The following is a 21,940-nucleotide window of genomic DNA, read 5'->3' on the forward strand; positions in this document are numbered from 1 at the left end:
TAAAGATTTTGTGTTTTGTGACTTAAAGTAAGTAAAACTTAAGATTTTATGAAGGCTTGGGACACCCTGCATAACATAAGAAGGAAGATATTGGTATTTAAAATATGGTTTCTTGTTTGTTTTTAGGTATTTGAAAGTGCTATGCAGTTTCCCAAATGTAATCAAGCTTCCTTTGATTCTCCTGAAAAATTCTCCTAGCATATTCTCCATATTTAGTATTTGTCTTAAACATGTAAACTGCCAAAATAACTTGCTCTCTTTACACAATAGACATAGCTACGAAAAGAAAAAAGGAAAAAATGTGCACCAACATAATCCCTGTCATTGTTCAATGGGTCAATGGATATGGTTTTATCAATTGAAGCACTGTACAAAAAGTTAAATTTACCTTGCTTGTATCTGTTCACACTGGGCCTTTCCATTGACTTATAGTTAGAACTGTCTCTATATATCCTATTATATTATATGCAAATTATATGCAGAACTTAACAGCATGTGGTATGCATGAAAGTTACTGAATAAATGCTTATTGATTGATTGATTTTCTGTTTTTCCTATTAGACATTGAGCTCCTTTGAAACAGAGATAGTCTTACTTTTTCTATTTCCAACACCAAGTGAAGAGTTCTATTTATAGCAAGAGCTTAATAAATGTTTTAATTCATTACTATCACCATCATCATCATTACTATTTGCCCTTCTAAAGTGAAAATGAAAAAAACCTCCATCTCAAGAGCATATTCCTTCTGCAGTTTAATTATATTTAGTCATAAAAAGTTTTCTAAAATAAAGGATCTATCAACAGCAACCATTATAGTTTGTTTGTCCTGATGACCCAGAAAGAGGCAGCCTCTATGGGGCTTGGGATGCTTCATTAGCAATTAAAACAACTAATTCCTGGGTATAAGATCCATGTTCTCAGTGTTTCTGAATCCTATTTCTCACAAATCTTTTATTTTACAGAAAATAAACCTGAAGCCTTCTAAGAGAGGGAAAATCACTTTCTCAAAGATTTTTAATGCATAAAAATTGGAAAAATACTTTCTTTAAGGAAAAAAAATGTCTCAATGAGTCAATCACTGCTGTGTGTGTATTTTAAAGTCAACAGGCCTTATAAAGTTAAGGGCAGAAAATTACTGCAAAATATCAGATGATTTAGCATACACAATTAGATGGCACAGTGAATAGACCTCAAGGAACTTAGATTCTTAGATGCTATCAGGAGAGACCATGTGTATATAGGGGAGGGGGAAATTGTTAACAGGATGAAGAATCAATGACGATAAAATTACAGATGGACATTTACAGATGAAATTACAGAAGGTAAGTCATAGAGATAACAGGATATCAAGGTCTTAACAAGTTATTTGTTAACCTTTATGGAGTGCAGGGAAATTCTCTGATCAAAATTGATAGAATTAGAGGGCAGTTAAACATTGCTTGTTCCAAAGATTAGCCATGGCTGTAGTAGTCATGAAGTGAGATATTTAATGACTATGTGCCCATGGTCAATTCATTTTACCTTGCCTGTAAAAAGTAAATTAGTATTAGCATTTCTACCTTTTTGGGTTATAAGGATCAAATAATATAAGGCATGTAAACTATTTTGCAAATCTTAATATATAAATATTAACTATCTTCTCTAACAGAGATGATATTACTGCCATCATTACCACTATTTCTAATAGAAGCTGGCACAGTATTTGGCAAAGAATAAGCACTTAAATACCTGTGGCATGAACAAATGAATGTATTTTAGTAGGTGAATAAGAAAGCTCCATATTTTAAAAATATATAGCTAGGCTTTTTGTATTCACTGTTTACTCCCAGAATTCCAATGAGGATCACTGAGAGTCACTGCCCCATTGTTGTTCATTAGCGACTTCTACTTCTAGACTCCATAGACCTATCCTTCCTGGTCCTTTTTGCTAGGAAGAGGAGCACGACTAATGCATTAATGATTAACCATGGAGTAGGCAGGTGTATTTGTGGAAAACAAAGGGCAGTTTTCCCAGATAGCATTCCTTCCCACCAGGCTACAGCAATCAGGTGGGGGAGATGAACAATGGAGGTCTGCTTTTCCAGGATCCTGAGGAGAGAGATACAGGCAGGCAAACACGACTTCCCATTAGTAACATGAGCCTGCTGGGGAAAGGCTAGAAGCCTGATGAACTGCAAAGACCCTGCCCATGACTATAACGATTCTGGCAGCCTTACTTGTATCCCTAAGCAGAGGTGGCTCATATTGTTGGAGAAGTGTGCACCTGTCTGTACTGGATGGCCCGCCAGAGCCCACAGGCAAAGGATGCTTCATAGGAACAAGGATATAATAACTCCAGGAGGGTTCCTGCCAGTTGGACCAGTCCAACTGCTTGGATGAGACAGTGCCTCATATTTTTTTCAAGCAATAAGTAACAGACTCTGGGGAAAGCATGCAATTTGAGTTGAATGCACTGTGTTAAATGAAAACTAGACTCAAAACAGAAAAGGACTTCGAAAGGACACTGTCAAAAATAAGCATGATTATTCAATGCAATAAATACTTAACTAGTGCCTGCTATGCACAGGATTTGGGTTCAGAATACACAATCAATGATACACACCATACTCTGAATCAGTTTTTAATTTAATGGAATGGAAGATGGAGAAAAAAAGAAGACAGGCACAGAGATAAGTAAATGGAAGGGAAAATGAGATGACTGGAATGAGGAAATCTAAGAAAAGTAATACCAGAAATTGAGGACACTTCCACTTAAGGGGTCAGGGTCAGGAATATCTTCATGAAGGAGGTAAGGTAAAGCTTTAAAAGAAAGGACTTTGACATAGGTTGATAGTGGTAAGCAAACTCCATCCCATGTTTGGAGGATGTCACAAACATAAGCCTGGAGGCAGGAGAGATCAGGAAGATAATGAAGGACAGAGAATAATTCAATCTAATTGGAAATGAGAATGATTCAAATATATGAGATAAAACTGGAAAGTGAGGTAGGAAATACATTATAATTAAAGAGCCTTGAATGGCAGCAACAGGTTTTTATATTTAATATTAGGTAGGAAACTATGGTACTTTTTCATAACTGAATAATTTGATTAGTGATACATTTTAATAATTAGCAAGTTGTTTGCAAAGTGCTTTATAAATAGTATGTCATTTTATCCTCACAATGATCTTGGAAGGTAGGTGCTATTATTTCCATTTTGCAGGTGAGAAGACCGAGGTAGATGGAGATAGACCTTGTCCAAGATCACAATGTTAGTGTTTTAGGTTAGACTTGAATTCAAATCTTCTTTACTCAGGCATATACCTCTATCTTCCATACCACTTACCTGTCTCAGTAAGATAAATTGGATGTGATGTGTAGATTCTATTGAAGAAGCATTCACTGGCAAAAAAGAAAACTAGTTAGAGGATACTAATCTTAGGTGAATAAATAGCCTAGGTGAGAAAAACTTGTACTTGAAACAGAGTAGTATTAGAGAAAAAGAGATGGTAATGAGAGATAGATAATACTACAAATTGAGATTGAGCAGAAGCACAAGATTGGTACGACAGAAGAAATAAGATTAAGGAGCAGTCATTTAAATGAAATCCATATTATATTCAGTTCCAGTATACCATTGGTAGACTGGTCCAAGTTTTTCAAGATGAAATGTTTGTAATCATAAAGAAGTATAGCTAGGGGGGCAGTTAGGTGGTGTAGTGGATAAAGCACCAGCATTGGAGTTAGGCATACCTGGGTTCAAATCTGGTCTCAGACACTTAATAATTACCTAGCTGTGTGGCCTTGGGCAAGCCACTTAACCCCATTTGCCTTGCAAAAAAAAACCTAAAAAAAAGTATAGCTAGGTAAGTCCTTGAAAACTCTCTAAATGACTCAGTTGTGGAGGTTCCTGATTTCCACTCTTGCTTCCTCAGTAAAACTGTATCTGGCTCTTGCTATATCAACAGGGAAGCTGACAGAAGTTTATGTGGCACATTTTTCTTCTTTCCCACTGTGGCATCTTATGTGTTCCATATACAGATATTGTTATTTTAAGGAGTCAGTGCAAAGAAATACTTTAAGTGTGTGTGGGGGTGAATAGTGAAATTTTGGCTTAAGAATTGTGCCTATGATGCTCCATAATTTACTTTAATTCCTCATCACTAGGAAACATTGCCACCCAAAGAAACCTTTTAGGAGATAAGTAATGAGCTTGACTTTTCTAATAAAAAAGTCAGAATTTATCCAACTAAATGAGTGTTTTACTCTGGAATGTCAAACACCAATTCTGTTAAGTCCCAGAACATAAATGAACTCCTTTTTGGGAACTGCCTTCAGAGAAATGCAATTTGTGAAAAATGAACCTAATTACTAATAATAAGTGAGAGGCAAATTAAAACAGCTCTGAAATTCCACCTCATTCTCATCAGGTTGGCAAAGATTAACAAAAATTAAACTAGCAGTTGTTGGAGGGTATATGAAAGGATAGACACACTAATATCACTGAGGGTAGAATTATGATTTAGTCAAAAAGTTCTGGAAATTGCTTTATAATTGTATCCCAAAAGTCACCAAGTTAATACAGCAATAACACCACTGCTACCTCAAAGAGGTCAAATACAGAGGAAAAATATTAAAGATAGAGGCTGAGAGATGAGATAATAGGAAAATTGTTTAATTTCTCTGATCCCAAGACTTTCAATGTTAACTTATAACAATGGGATGCTTGTCTGCCTAAAACTCCCATACTGGAAATTCCTTTATGAGATCAAAATCTATACAAAACAAACAACAAAAGTGATTCAAAAACTGTATCTATAGAGATTTCTTTATGGCAGCATCATATGTAATAGCAAAGAGCTAGGAAAAGGAGACTTCCAGCCATGATGGCGGAGAAAAGACAGGCATAGTTCTAAAATATCATGATATTCCCCCATATAGGACATGAAACAAACCTCTTAACATAAATTCATTCAACAAAACCCAGAAAGAAAAGCCAGGAGAAAGAACATCTACCTCAGGATTTTTCGTGAGTGAATCTGGGTGCAGAGAATGGACTCTTCTGGCAGCACAGACCAGGGAGAGCCTGGGTACCTGGATAAGTCAAGGGATTAGCCTGATTAGCTGTGGGGCTGGAGCCTGGGAGTCTGAGGCCCAAGAAACTGACCAGCTTGATCAGTGGTGGGACTAGAGGCTGGTCAAACATGGGGGCTTGGGTCAACTAGGGAGCAGAGGCACTGGCGTTGGTGGTGACCCTCAGGAGCTTGCCGGCAGGGCCAGAAAGAGAGCTCCAATGTGGGAGAGGTGCAGACATCATCCCTGGGCTCCTTTGGTCAGGAGGAAAACCCGAGTCCAGACATCCATTTCAGCTGAAGCCTCTTCCCAGAACAAACACAATTACAGACTACCTCTGTCCCAGGCTAAGGCTGAGCAAGCAGAAACATCTCAGCTGAAAATAGTGGGAGTGATCACCTCACCCCAGGGTACAGTCCACTATTGGTCAAAGACAAAAGTATTTAACAACTTCAATCACTCCCTCAAGGCCAAGGGAGAGGGCCTCAATCAAGGTCACAGACACTCCAGAGAAAGCAACCAGCACCTCCTATTGGCCAGCTGGAGATATTGCACTCAGTGAGTAAAGCCACTAGGGATTCCCAGACCAAACTTCTGTGAACCAGCCCCTCCCCAACTCAAGGTCTTAATAAAATGAAGAAAGGCCAACAGAAAGGAGAGTCCATAGAAAAATTCTTGGAAGGAAAAGACCTTAACTCAGAGAGACCTAGAACCTCTGAGGAGAATATGACCTGCTCTCCAGAACAAGAAATACTTCCTTGAAGAAATAAGGAAAGAGTTTAAAAATAAAATAGAAAATTTGGGAAAAGAAACCCAAGAGAAGATAAACACCTTGTAGCAAGAAAACAAATCATTGGAAAATACAATTGGACAAATACAAAATGAAAATAATTCTCTCGGATCCTTAATTGGGCAAATGCAAAAAGAAACTACTTCTATCAAAACCACAATTGGTCAAATGGAAAACTCTTTTTGTTTTTAGATTTTTCAAGGCAATGGGGTTAAGTGGCTTGCCCAAGGCCACAGGGCTAGGTAATTATTAAGTGTTTGAGGTCAGATTTGAACCCAGGTACTCCTGACTCCAAGGCCAGTGTTCTATTTACTGCACCACCTAGCCGCCCCAGGAAAACTCTTTCAAAAATAGAACTGACCAATTGGAAAAGGAGTTGCAAAAGGTAAATGAAGAAAATTCTTCTCTAAAAAAAAAAGAATGGAGTCTGTGGAAACTAATGACTTCATGAGACAGCAAGAGTCTGTTAAACAAAACCAAAAAATAGAAAAAAAATAGAAGAAAATGTAAAATACCACATCAGCAAAACCACTGATCTCAAGAATAGATTGAGGAGGGACAACTTGAATATAGATTTAGATAAATCGAATCATAAAATAAACAGGAAAGAAGTTAAGGAGGTAAACAGATTGTTAGAAAAACCTAGATATGATAAACTTATGGAGGAAATTCAACGGGGATAGAAATGAATATAGCTTTTTCTCTGCAGTACATGGCACTTATACAAAAATTGACCATGTGCTAGGGCATAAAACCCCAATAATAAATTGTAGAAAGGCAGAAATAGTGAATACATCTTTCTCAGTTCATAATGCAATAAAAATCATATGCAATATTGAGCCAGGGAGATATAGACCAAGAAATAACTGGAAACTAGATAACCTCATATTAAAAAATGAGGGGATCAAGCAACACATTATAGAAAGAATTAATTATATCATCCTAGATAATGACAATAATGAAACAACATGCCAAAACCCGTGGGATACACTCAAGGTGGCTGTCAGAGGATATATAATATTTTTAAATGCTTACATGAATAAATTAGAGAAAGAAGAAATTGATGACCTAAATATGCAACTAAAAAATTAGAGAAAGAACAAATAAAAAACCCAATTAAATACCAAATTAGAAATTCTAAAAATTAAAGGAGAAATTAATAAAATCAAAAGCAAAAAGACTATTTAATTAATAAATAAAACCAAGATTTGGTTTTATGAAAAAAACAATAAAATTGATAAACATCTGGTCAATTTGATTTCAAAAAAGAAAGAAGAAAATCAAATTGCTAGTATCATAAATGAAAAAGGTTAATTCACCACCAATGAGAAGGAAATTAATAATTTGGGAATTATGTTGCACAGCTCTATGCCAATAAATTTGACAATGTAGGTGAAATTGATGAATAATTACAAAAATATAAGTTGCCCAGGTTAAATGAAGAGGACATTAAATACCTAAACAAAAGAAATTCAATAAGCCATCATTGAACTCCCTAAGAAGGAAAATCTCCAGGGCCTGATAGATTCACAAATGAATTCTACGAAACATTTAAGGAACAATTGGTTCCAAATCTATATAAACTCTTTGGAAAATTAGGGGAAGACAGAACACTGCCTAACTGTTTCTATGACACCAATATGGTGCTGATACCTAAACCAGGAAGAGTTAAAAAAGAGAAAGAAAATATAGACCTATCTCCCAGATGAATATAGATGCAAAAACCTTAAATAAAATCTTAGCAAAATGATTACAAGTTATCACTAGGATAATACATTATGACCAAGTAAGATTTATCCCAGGAATGCAGGGTTGATTCAATATTAGTTAAACTTTCAGTATAATTAATCATATCAACAACAAACCTATCAGAAATTATATGATTATATCAATAGATGCTGAAAAAGCCTTTGACAAAATACAGCACACATTACTACTAAAAACACTAGGAGAGTGTAGCAATGAATGGACTGTTCCTTAGAAAAATAAGCAGTATCTATCTAAAACCAACAACAAGCATTATATTCAATGGGGAGAGGCTATAGGCATTTCCAATAAGATCAGGGGTAAAACAAGGATGCACATTATCACCGCTACTATTCAATATCATATTAGAGATATTAGCTTCAACAATAAGAGAGGAAAAAGAAATTGGAGAAATTAGAATTGGGAAGGAAGAGACAAAACTCTCATTCTTTGCAGATGACATGATGGTATACCTAGAGAATCCCAAGAAATAGTCCAAAAGGTACTGGAAACAATTAACAATTAAAGCAAAGTTGCAGAATATGAAATAAACCCTCATAAATCCTCAACTTTTCTGTATATTACTAGTGAAATACAGGCGGAAGAGTTAGAAAAAGAAATACTATTCAAAGTAACCTCAGACCATATAAAATACCTAGAAATCTATTCGCCAAGGCAGACTCAGAAACTTTTTGAAAACAATTAGAAAACTTCTCACACAAATAAAATCAGATTTAAATAATTGGGCAAACATCAACTGCTCACAGATAGGTCAAGCTAATATAATAAAATGACAATTCTACAAAAACTGAACTACCTGTTTAGTGCCCTACCAATCAAAAATCCAAAAAATTACTTTAATGACTTAGAAAAAGTTGTAAGTAAAATCATATGGAGAAATAAAAAGTCAAGAATTTCCAGGGATTTAATGAAAAAAGTACAAAAGAAGGTGGCTTAGCCCTACCTGATCTAAAATTATATTATAAAGCATAAGTCATCAAAACTGTCTGATATTGTTTAAGAAATAAAGTGGTAGACCAGTAGAATAGACTAGGTGCAATAGCAGGAAATGATTATACTAATCTGCTGTTTGATAAACCCAAAGAGTCTAGCTATTGGGATCAAAACTCTCTCTGATAAAAACTGATGGGAAAATTGGAACTTAGTATGGAAGAAACTTAGATTAGACCAACACCTCACACCCTATACCAAGATAAGATCAAAATGGATACAGGATTTAGACTTGTAAAACAATGTTATAAGCAAACTAGAAGATCAAGGACTAGTTTACCTGTCAGATATACGGAAAGGGAAGCAGCTTATGATTAAGGAAGAGATGGAGAACTTCACTAAAAACAAACTAGATGATTTTGATTACATTAAATTAAAAATGTTTTGCACAGAAAAAACCACTGTAACCAAGATCAAAAGAAATGTAGTAAACTGGGAAACAGTCTTTACAACTAATGTTTCTTATAAAGGACTCATTTCTAAAATATACAGAAAACTGAGTCAAATTAAAAGAAAAGCCATTCCCCAATTGACAAATGGCCAATGGATATGGAAAGGCAATTTACAGATGAAGAGATCAAAGTGATCCATAGTCATATGAAAAATTTCTCTAAATCATTACTAATTAGAGAAATGCAAATTAAAGCTTCTCCAAGGTACCACCTCACACCTCTCAGACTAGCCAATATGACCAGAAAGGACAATGATTACTGTTGGAAGGGTTGTGGGAAATCTGGGACACTAATACATTGTTGGTAGAACTGTGAACTCATCCAAACTTTCTGGAGAGCAATTTGGAATTATGCTCAAAGGGCAACAAAAATGTACATACACTTTGATCCAGTAATACTACTGCTGGGTCTATACCCTGAAGATTTAAGAAAAAAGGGTAAAAATATCACTTGTATAAAAATATTCATAAGCCCTGTTTGTGATGGCAAAAAATTGGATATAAATGTCCTTCAGTTGGGGAATGGCTTGGCAAACTGTGGTATATGTATATATATATATATATATATATATATATATATATATATATATATATATATATATATATGTATATATATATATATACATATGTATATATATACATATGTATATATATATATATACATATATATATATATATATATATGTATATATATATATATACATATGTCATGAAACACTATTTCTATTAGAAACCAGGAGGGATGGGAATTCAGGGAAACCTGGAGGGATTTGCATGAACTGATGCTGAGTGAGATGAGAAGAACTAGAAAAACATTGTACACCCTAACATCAACTTTGATGGACATGTTTATGGACTCGTTTATTCCATCAGTGCAACAATCAGGGACAATTTGGAGCTATCTGCAATGGAGAATACCATCTCTATCCAGAAAAAGAACTGAGGAGTTTGAACAAAGACCAAGGACTATTACCTTTAATTTAGAAAGAAAATTGATATCATATTGTCTGATCTTGCTATCACTTATACTTTATCTTTCTTCCTTAAGGACATGATTTCTCTCTCATCACATTCAATTTGGATCAGTGTATACCATGGAAATAATGTAAACACTGGCAGATTGTCTTCTGTGGGGGTGGGGGGAATGAAGTAAGATTAGGGGAAAAATTGTAAAACTCAAAATAAATAAAATCTTTATAAATGAAAAAAAGCTGGGAGGAATTTTAAATATCCAACAATATAGGAAGGGACACAAATTGTGGTACAGTGACAGAACAGCATACTACAGAGCCATTAAGATTGACAAGTATGAAAAATACAAAGAAATGGGGAAAGACATTTATGAAATAATGTAAAGTGAAAAGAACAGAAGTAAAAAAGTTAGCATTTTTTGTGATGCTAAAAGAGGAAAAATCAACGAGCCAAAAAAAATAAATGTTATAAATGTTATAAAAATTTAGAAGGAATAATAGAAAAGTTATACTTTTGGACTTGAATATAGATATTTAGCTAATAAAGGTGTTTCATTGGAATTCAATTTTTAATTTTTAATAATACATTTCATTTAAAATATGCTAAAGACTCACGAAAATCTCAATCTTGTGAATGTATCCCCAATGAGAATTATCCTGAGGATTTCCTCACCGAATTACTGACTTGGGCAGAATTCTCCTATATAAATACGTTGAGGTAGACTGATTGAAAGATTAGTTTCATTATCTTCAAGTCACACCTTAGATATGCTAGAAAGACACAAACAATCTTCCTAATGTAAGACTGATTAACTCAAAGTTCCATTGCATGAGTATTTCTTGATTTCCCTTCATCTCCCTTTTCTTTTCCTTTCCTATTAAAGTATTTATGGCAGGATTTCTCCCTATTAAAAGCTTAATGGACTTTAATGATTACCTTTATGAGAAACAACCCCTAAGAAGAGGGTCCAGGTTTGAGATTTGGAAGAGTTGATATGGGACAGATCTTGCCCAGCCTCAATCATTATTTATTCAGAAAAGGATCTGGGGAGTTTTATTGGTTTATAAGCTCAACATGACTTAGCAATGGAATGTAGAAGCCAGATATGCTGATGTGATCTTGTAAAGTATTAAGAGGGGCACAGCTTCCAGAAATAAAGACAATCATGCTGTACTTTTTCTTGATTAGCTCTTATCTGAAGTATTTCACTAAGTTCTAGGGACTCAAAGTACACTGATAGGCTAGAGAGATTCCAGAGGGTAACCAGGATAAGATGGTTAAAGCCATTGAGTTTATGATATGTGAGGATGGAGTGAAGGAACTGAGCATATTTTATCTGACAAGAAAGACAGCTTGGTGGTAGTACAGTGGGTAGAGTCCTGAATCTCACGTCAAGAAGACTATCTTTGATTTCAAAACCAGTCTTAGAATCTTACTAGTTGTGTAACTCTGGGTAAGGCAATTTAACTCTGTTTGCTTCAGTTTCCTTGTCTTTATATGAGTTGGAAACATCACTCCATTATCAAGAAAACTTCAAATTGGGTCACAAAGAATTGGGGAACAAAGAATTATACACAATTAAAACAAATGAGTAGTCTGCAAAAAAGAATATTCAAGAAAATGATAGGAGGGCAGATCTGGCTTGGGTTACTTGTTTTTTGTTTGTTTTTTGATCCAGATGATACAACCAAAATCAAAGGATAGAAGTTGCAAAGGGGAAAATAGAAAATTGATGGCATGAAAAGAAAAGGGGAAAAAAACTTTTCTAACTGTGCTGTCCTAAAGAAGAATGAGATGCCTCAAGAGATGGTGGTGAATTCCCTTTGTTGGACAACCTTAGAATGGAATTTCCTTTGATATATGTAATGGACTAGATACCCATTGAAATCCATTCCAACTTCCAAATTTCATGACTGTATAATTCTGGTACCATGACAAGAATAAGAAGAATTTAGAGACCAGATTTCTTCTTCCTGAAGAAGGAACCAGTCCTTGGTCTTTTCCTCTAAGTATTTAATGTTCTTCTGTAAATTGGTGCCTTTCTCCACCATGATTTTAGTAACATTTTTGTTAAGTAATTTTTAGTCATTTCTGACTTTTTGTGACCCTCCCCCAATTTGGTGTTGTTTGTTTTGCAGAGATATTTGAGTGATTTGCCATTTCCTTCTAGAGTTTATTCTACAGATGAGGAAACAGGCAATCATGTTTAAGTAAATTACCAGGATTATAAAGCTAGTTAGTGTCTGAGACTGGATCTGAACTCAGGAAGATAAGTCTTCCTGACTACAGGTCTGATGCTACATGCACTATGGTACTGCCTAGTCACCCTTTTAATTGCTTTAGCAAAACATAAGATTTCATGGGCTGTGCCAGAAAGTAAAAGAAGATTGGAATTCTCTATTTTGTGCACATTTCAGTGGTTCAGAGGATTTTAATCTGGAAGAAGCTCTAGAGATCATTTAGACTCTACCTATCCCTTTATGCAGATGAGGAATCTGGAGAGTATAAATTCAGTATTTTGTCTAAGGTTACATAAGCAGTAAAAAAGCCGACCCTGAAATCTAGTCTCTTTCACCTGACTCCAATCTCAGGGCTCTTTTTTCTACCAACCCAATCTGAGTTCATTTAGTTCAGGATACAGTGATTTCCAGAATAAGATTTTTTTTTCCTGGAAGTATTTTGTAGCAATAAAGTACTAATGATGAACATTTACTTGTCCCTTATCTATCACTGATCTCCATGGAGCACTTAGAATATAAATCCATGGATAATTTCTTTTAATTTAAAAAAATTACTGATTTAAAGAATTTTATAATTACCTTTATTTCTGAATGTATCTCTCCCTCCTTACCCAGAGACCATCAAAAGAATAAAAAAGTGAGGAAAAAATGGTTCCACAAAATCAACCATCCCATCAACTGATACAGATATCATACATGTGCAGAATTTAGAGATCGGCTATGTGATACAATGGAATCTGAGATCTAGGTTCAAATTCTACCATGCATTGAATGTCAGTTAGAAGACCTGAGAACCTTGGTTGTCTCTCTTGTCAAATGGAGAGGCTATCATGCTCACAAGATTTATTGAGATAGTCAAAGGAGGTAAATATTTAAATCACTTGGCATTCATGAACATACTCTATAAAGTGCCACTAGCTAATATATATAAAATCTCTGCTTAGACTGTGTCTCTTCTTGCTTTACCTCCCTCTTCCTCTGTCTACACATATGCTTGTTTGCATTTACCCAAATACCTGGCTCTGAGTCAGGTTCCTATGGGAGATTCAACAGCTCTTTCAGCTCACTAAGAGGACCTCAATGATTGGTTCTAGCGGATGCCTTTGAGCACAAATGGAGAAGGCTGTCCACAAGTTGTCCTGGTAAGCGGACTTGCCAGAGAGATCCTTCTGTCCTAAAATAAACCTCCTTTATCTGCTGCTGCCATCTGAGATTGTACCAGTAAAGTGCCACTATTCCTTGGGTTTATTAAGGTTTGATCAACACTTGGCCTAGGAGTCACAAGTGGTCCACAACACTCCCCAGTGTGGCCAGAACAAGATTAAAATGTAATCAGCATAGAATCCCATAGTCTGAAAACTGGAAGGACACACAGCTTTCATCAATAGAGGGGTTCCTATGTTTTTGGCAGCTTGGTAAAGCACTTTGTAGAAGGAATTTTGGAGTAAGGTGTCAGCCCATAAATTTTGTATCCAGAAAAACAATTTTTAAAAAAATTTCTAATGGAACAATAAAGAAAGTAGCAGTCACCCCCAAAAAAATGTCCCTGGGATCATTGTATTTCTGAAAATATTTAAGTCATTCACAGTTGTTCATTGTACAATATTGCTATTACAGGGTACAATGTTCTCCAGATTCTACTAAGTTCACTCATGATTATACATGTATAACCTATGCCATTTTGGTCTTCTTCAATAACAAAGGACATATTAGACTGCTTATCATTTCAGGAAGGAAGGAAGTGGGAGAGGAAGGGATAGAATTTGGACTTCAAGTTTAATAAAAAGAACTATTATTTTTACATGTGATTGATGGCAAAATAAAATATTATTTTTTAAAAATGTAACTGGAAAATACTGAACAAAATGAAAAACAATATAATTAAACATGGATAATAAATCAATATATGGGCCACAGGGATCTTTATATGTGGTTTAATGACCCCTATTTCTATTTGAGTTTGATATGACTGTACTACAGGCTAACAAGATTGAGTTGCTATTTTGCCTTTAATTCTATAATTCAAGTGCAATAACTCCAATTAAATATAGTTAAACCCACCACTAGCTTAAGAAATCAATATACAATGGAAGTAAAGCACATGGGGTATGCCTAGGGTTCTTTCTCAAGTGACTATGAACTTAAAAAATAACATTTTGCTAACAATATTTCAATATGGTTAGTTTCTTTTGTAATCCTGTGGATTTTATTTTAGGCATTTTAAGATATTATTGTGAGAATGGGTCTATTTCCTTTATGAGACTTTCAAAGCAATCTATAACACATATATGCACACACATATGCACACAAAACACGCACACAATGAGGAAGTCACTTTAAAAAATAATAAAATGGATACAGGAGAAAACCAAGGAGGAAAGTTTAGGGGCTTTAATTTAGGCAGTAAAATATTTTCTTTGACTATTTTTCCCATTGATTCCTCAAATGTGAAAGAGGGTCTCAGAAAAAAGAAACTAAACTAAATTTTCTCTCTGATTATCTCTAAAACATTTAAAAAACTACAACTAGAGAAGGGAAATATGCATATCTTTAATGCTAAGATAACTTAGAGTCATGAACATATACTTCAGAAAGATTTTTTTTTTTACTTCACAGTAAGATAGTAAGTTAAGCATGATGGTTCACAAAAGAAGAAAACCAAAATGGAATATAACATTAGGTTTAGAATAAACTGATAAAGGAAAAGTTAAAAATTAGAGAAAAAAATTAATACTTTTTGTACCTAAGATTTGTTTAACATCTCTTAGAAATATTAACAACTAAGTTTTTGGGGCAAGAACTCACTTTTTGACAAAAATTTCTAGAGAAATTAGAAAGCAGTTTGGCAGAAGAAACTTTAATATCTTACAATACATACCAAGATAGGATGAAAATGGGTACACAATTTGGACACAAAGGATAATAGTAGTAAATTATAGGGATATAGAAAATTCACCTAATCCCTAAGGATTACAGAAGAATTTGTGATCAAAAAAAGAGATAGAGATGATGGAAAGTAAAATGGATAATTTTGATTTCATTAAATTAAAAAGATTTTGTGCAAATGAAATCAATGAAGTGATTAAAAGCATTAAAGAGAAGATTAAAAAGAAAGTTGGATACTGGAGGAGAATTTTACAGCAGGTTTCTCTGATAAAGTCTTTGTTTCTCAATTTAGAGGGAACTGAATCAAATTTATTAAAATATGAGTTATTACCCAATAGATAAATGGTCAAAATATATGAATAGACAATTATCAGAAGAAGAAATCAAAGCTATCTATACTCATATAAAAACACTCTAAATCACTACTGATTAGAGAAACAAAAATTAAACTACTCTGTGCCAATATCATATCTCTAAGATTGTCTAATGTTTTAGAGAAAAGGAAAATGGTGAATATAGGTATGGAAGTAGGAAAACTACAAAATTGTTGGTAGAATTGTGAACTGAGCCATCTATTCTGGAAAACAATATGGAACTATGCCCAGAATGCTATAGAAATGAATACCTTTAACTCTAGAAAAGATATTGAATAAAATGGAAAAGGACTATATATACAAAAATATCTATAAGTTCTTTTTAGCCTAAGTAGCAATATTATAGTGATGATCAGTTGTCAAAAACTTAGCTACTCTGGTCAATATAATGATCCAAGACAATTCCAGGACTCATAATGAAAAATGTTATCCCTCTCCAGAGAGAGAACTAATGAATTCTGAGTGCAAATTGACATATAATTTTCCATTTTATTTTCCTTGCCTTTTTGTCACTTTTTTAGCACTAATATAAAAAGATTCTGCATGATTTCACTTTCACATTATTGATAATATGTTGTTGATAACATATTATGTAACATATATAACATAACATGCGTTGATAACATATTACTTAATTTCTTCATGAGATGGGAGGAACTGAAGGAAGGCAAAGAATGCATAACTTTAAAATTATTTTCAATGTCAAATATAAAGAATATATTTATTTTTAATTACTTTGTATTTAAATACAAATTACACATACAAATTAAAACCCCTTAAATATTTTTATATACTTTAAATAATACTTTGACATTATATAATGTTTGTTTAAACATTTTAATCAAATCTTCTACAAGAAGAAAAATTATGTCAAAGTCTTCTCAATCAATAATGCTATGATTTATTTTTTCTCAGACTCTCCAGAGCAATGCTGCTCTAAATTCCAAAAAAATTCTGAATTTAGAAACTTTGAAAATTTAAAAAAGAAAATTTGAAAGTTGAAGCTGTGCAATTATAGTGATAAAGTGAATGCAAATATTATTATACCAGTAAGATCTCTGAGGACAGGAAAAAGTGCTATGCATATCAGAGTCTAAATTTTTGTGGAAAAAATGACTTTAGAATTATAAAAGAAATAGAGGGACTAAGTTATGATCAGTCACTTCATTGCATGAAAAAACTGCCCTGTTCTTGCTGTTTTTTCCATCTGGAATTTCCTACCTTTAATTTATAATCATACTCTTAGGTATAATTTTTGTCCTTGAAAAAGTCTTCCTGAATCTCACATGGATGTAACTAGATTCTTTGATTCATAGATTATATACTCTATTGAGTGACTAACCTTCCAGTAATGGTCTTTCAATGTTTCTGGCCAACTGAAACAACACTGCAACACAGGTCAGAACAAGTCTCTTCAAACCTTGTATTTTTCCAAGGACAGAAGTCTTTTAGCGGGCCTTATCCCAAATCTTTTCAATATAGAATGTCCTTCCAGAGTTGGGGTTTCACTGGCTTTGAACCCTTTGAAGAACCTGGATAACCACCATGACTTGTTAGGGCATCAGAAAAGTCTTTGGTAGGAAGTTTGTCCTGTGTTGAGTGAAGGGAATACCCACACTTATGAATCCATGAACAACCCAACTGTCTCCCATCAAGAGGATGGCTCTGTGTAAAACCACCAACTGTTCACGTGATTGTGATATGCTAAAATTATTCCTTTTTTCTTTTTCCCCTCTATAGTTTTCAGAGAGAAATAGTTCTAGGAAAAAGGAGCTGTCCCGCTATTATTAATTTATATTTTATTTTCTATAGTCTATTGTGTAGGTAGAAAGCATAACTGACTTTCATAATGGAATAAAATTATTAGGCTGCAACCTCATTTTCTGCAGACTCACTGAAAGAATCTTTGAGACAATTTTAATAAACAAACAGGAAGACAAGGAATGCCATATACTGCCTCATCATGTTCCCACATGGTTCTAATGATAATTATCATTTTCATTTGCAATTTTATTAATATAATAGCACTTTTACAGCATAATTCCCCATATACATTCCTTCCTCTTCAAACCCTTCTTCCCCCTGCCATGACAGTCAGTTAAAATTGATCATTATAATAATGTATCCAACTGAATCTAACCACTGGATGTCATTTCTGTCTTTATATTTAGTCTGAGTTCAGTTGTCTTTTGATTTTTTTAAAAAATTAACTTCTCATAGTTAATGTGTATGTCCATTTTATCTGTACTGCTTGCTTCACTCAGCATTTACATGTCTTCCCCATTTTTTTTTCTTTTGATTAAATACAAAATTTCATTGGTAAAGAATTCTCCAGGGCAAATGAGCAACTTCTCTTCCAGTTTGTCTTAAGATTTGCCTGAAGACCTGGAAACTAAAGGATTTGACCAGGGTCTTAGGACAATGGGTCTCAAAGTCAGAAGTCAGTTTCCTAATTTCAAAGTAACTTTACAACCACTATCCAAGCTTTTTCTCATGCCTTCTATTCTTTTATCTGAATCTCATTGCACAATTATATACCATTACTTCAATACAGTGTGGTTCATTCAACTATTTTCTAATCAATAGATACTTATTTTCCTTTGTTTCCTGTCTTTTGCTATGAATATTTAAGAATATATGATAACTTTCTCTTCATCTTTGACCTCTTTAGATTACAAATTCAAGAATGAGGGATCAAAGGGTATGAACAATTGAATCACTTTTCTCATGTAATTCCAAATTGTTTCCAGAACAGTTGAATCACTTCACAGCTCTACCAGCTATGTATTAGTGTCAGTTTATTTTTTTTTTATTATTTCTAGCTTGCAAAAGGCAGAGTTCTCCAAGAACTTCTCTAAAAAGTCCAGATTCTCTAAGAGTCTTTCCATAGCACCACAATGTCAAGGTTCGGACTTGAGGAAAGACATACAATAAGACCCCACTGAGCAAGCACTTAATAGGCACCTACTACCCAGGCCATTGAGAATAAATGACAGGCTGGGAAGAGGAAGGACTTAGCAAAGGTTACAAGGATTTCTTTACAAGTGATTTTATTTTTGACCAATTTTTAGACTCTAATATTATAATAGTAAATGACAACAATTAATTCTTTTGTGTCACTTCTGAACAGTGATCTAGGTGCTATCAGTAGAAGTTTTCACTCCACAATGAAAAACTCTCAGCTTGGAACTGAGTATTGAGATAGCAGGAGGGTCAATTTTATAAATGGAAACAGACCTATAGGTCACCTAGTCCAACCCCTTAATCGAGATTAGGAGAGACAATCAAATTTGTTCAAGATCACACAGGTCAATAGTGTTATAGCAGACATTCAAACCTGTCATTTGAACCCAAATACAGTGCTCTTTCCACTGAGTTCTTCTCCTAAAAGATGACTCTTCTCTTAGGGTTCAGTTAGAAAAGTACTGGTCACTTTGAGGATTGGCTCTGCTGCCAGAATTTTAGGGTTATGAGAAGTTTTGTGGCTGTGTTCTCTCTCAACCTCCTACTGCTCTCTGCACCCAAGAATGATTAGTCTAATTTGATGGATTATGGCAGCTAAAAGGATTTATGAAGCCAGCAAAAAGAGCCCGGTATCAGTAAAAGCCTATGTTTCTGCAGGCAGGAGGGACTAGGAGGGCAAGCTTAATGATTCCGTAAAAAGGAGAGATCTAAGAGTTCTCCACATGAGCCTTCTAGTCTGCTGAGACTTCATTTCTCCTGCCAACAGACCTAGCTGAGGCCTCTCCCAATGCAAAGGGGAGCCTACAGAGCAGGTAACTTACAGTTAGAAGGGGAAGCAGCCTCTTCTTACTTTAATTGTTTGTTTATTTATTCCAGCTGTGATGATGGGAAGGCAGCCTGTATCATTAGATGAAACAGCTCGGCTTGGCAGGAGTGAGAAAGTATCCCCCATTGGGGAAGACATTGAGCTTCCTCCAAGTGAGAGTTTGCACAGAGAATTCACACATCATAGCCTGGATGACAGGCTTCCCAAATCACAATCTCTTGGTCCTTTCTCTGTCCCTGCCCCCTAATTGCAGAGATAATTCCTAAATTGGAATGCTTTTTAGGAAACAAAAAGAATGCAAAAAATACTCCTTTTACCTGAGTCATTAGTCTACCCCCCTTAAAAATTAAATAAAAACAGTGATATTTATGTAAAGGCAGGCTTTGTCACATCATTAAAGAGCCGTAGGATGTCAGAGTGAGAAAAAAACTTAGAACAATGAAAACAGAATGTTAGAGCTTTAGGAGAATCTTTCTAAGGGTTTCCATTTTCTAGAAGGAATTCTGAGACCCAGGGAAGGGAATGTTCAGAATCTCAAACTTGGAAGGGATTGAAGAGGCTACCGAATCCAAACTTTACTTGACCAAGTGTCTTCTAGAGAACATCCCTGCCAAGTGAGTAGCTAGACTTTGTCAAAAGATGACAAAATGAATGGAGACCCACTACCTACCAAAGCACCAGCCCGTTATCACTTCTGGACAACTCTATTAGGAAATGTTTATTTTTTTCCCCTTTACATAGATCCTAATTCTGTTCATTGAAGCCAAAATAAATAAATCTAATTCCACTTTCAGATGATAGCCCTTCAGATAGATGAAGGAACTCATCCTCTACCCCTAAGTGTTCTGTTTTCCAGGTTAAAGTGTCCTTGAGGGGATTATATCATCAAGGATTCCACAGTCTCTTCAAAGAATCCATGATCACTCAAAAAGAGATGAAGAGACTGACTATCCACACAGGAACAAAGTCTGGATAATACAAATCTACTGTTTAGACCTTGATATGTGCTTGGATAAACCACCTATTATATTAATACATCAATAGGCAAATCTTGGTCAGGCATCACAAATAGGCAATAACTGAGTCAGTGATTTTTTTCTCTTGCTAATTACTTCCTATTTATTCTATTGTAGCTTGTGTGTGTGCATGTGTGTGTGTGTGTGTGTGTGTGTGTGCAACCACCATATGTTTGCATGTTGTATCCTTCATTAGAGAGAACTCATTTTGACCTCCTTGAGAGCAGAACTATCTTTTGCCTTTTTTGTATCTCCAGCTTTTGGCATAATGCAAAAAGGGAGTGCTTATTAAATGTTTGATTGATTGACTGACCTCAAGCTACTTTATGAAACAACCCATGTTCATAACAGCAATATTCTTCTGGTCCATCTATGGGGAAAAATTTAATGACAACCCAAAAAGCAATGGAGAATTATAGAAGGGACATAATCTGTATCTTATTACCAAGTAGTATTCAAAATATGAGGCTATCATCTTAGAAATGTATAACCAAAAAAGAAAGGAGGCCAGTAATGAGGGAGAGTGAGTAAAAATAGACAAATCCATCTTAATGATACCTTAGCACTTAGTAGTAGTATGGTTTTATTTGAGATTTTTAAATTTTATTTATTTAAAAGCAGATATATGAATTTATTAGGTTAGGAAATTCCTAGTGAGATAACAGGCATTTAGAGAGTTAAATTAGTAGAGTGCCAGCCTCAAAGCTAGTTAGACCTGAATTCAAATCAAGTTTCAGATATTTGCTAGCTGTATGACCCTGGGCAAGTCACTTCATCCTGTTTACCTCAGTTTCCTCATCAGTAAGATGAGGAGGAGAAGAAAATGTCAAACCCAGTATCTTTGCCAAGAAAATTCCAAATAGGATCATGAAAAGTCAAACACGACCGAAACCACTGAAACACAAGACTGTGAAAACTCTCTACTGAGAGTAATCTCTTTTTCCTCTGTGATTTGCAATGCTGGAACCTTGTGTGAAGGTTCCAAGAAATTAAGAACTTGCCCAGAGTCACAGAGGAAAATTTGAACTCATACAGATCTTCCTGATTCCAAAGTCAGCTTCCTATCCACTAGCTAGAACTGCTGCTCTACCTATTAGTTGTGAAAAAAAAATATTAAAAGAAGCCTCTGCTATGATGGTAAGATTCTCTATTAAGTTTTGACTGAAGGAAATAGGCAAAAGTCAGTGAGGGTGAGAAGATACAGGGTCTATGTGTGTGAGGTGTGGCTACAATCTTCAATGGTGAAATTGCAAAGGATACCAATATTTTTCAGTATTTCACCATCTATTTAAGCAGCATTGGTCTTCTTTCCACCAGAGCATATCACGTTCCTTCCACAATTTAATCATTAAAAATTTTCTAGAATTCCTGTGGTGGAGAAATTCATCACCCTTTGGTCAACATGCAGATGAGCCTTTCTGAGCATACTGATCTTTGGAAAGCAGATCCATAGCCCATCATTGGATTCATACTGGGGATTTTTCTTGCTTTATTGGCCTTCTAGAAGCAAGGACCAAATCTGCATCACCATGAGGCATTGGAAAAAAGTCTTTAATGTAGAAATGATCAAAGATAAAATTATAAAATAAACATATCCAGTAACCCCTTGCT

General features: G+C 34.8%; 1 protein-coding gene across 3 annotated transcripts in view; it reads right to left on the minus strand.

Moving 5' to 3' along the window:
- PTPRT (protein tyrosine phosphatase receptor type T) overlaps positions 1 to 21,940 on the minus strand; it is a 1,378,737-nt gene that overhangs the window by 622,218 nt on the left and 734,579 nt on the right. The window lies entirely within an intron of this gene.

This window comes from Macrotis lagotis, chromosome 1 (genome assembly GCF_037893015.1).
Source record: "Macrotis lagotis isolate mMagLag1 chromosome 1, bilby.v1.9.chrom.fasta, whole genome shotgun sequence".
NCBI classification, from domain to species: domain Eukaryota; kingdom Metazoa; phylum Chordata; class Mammalia; order Peramelemorphia; family Peramelidae; genus Macrotis; species Macrotis lagotis.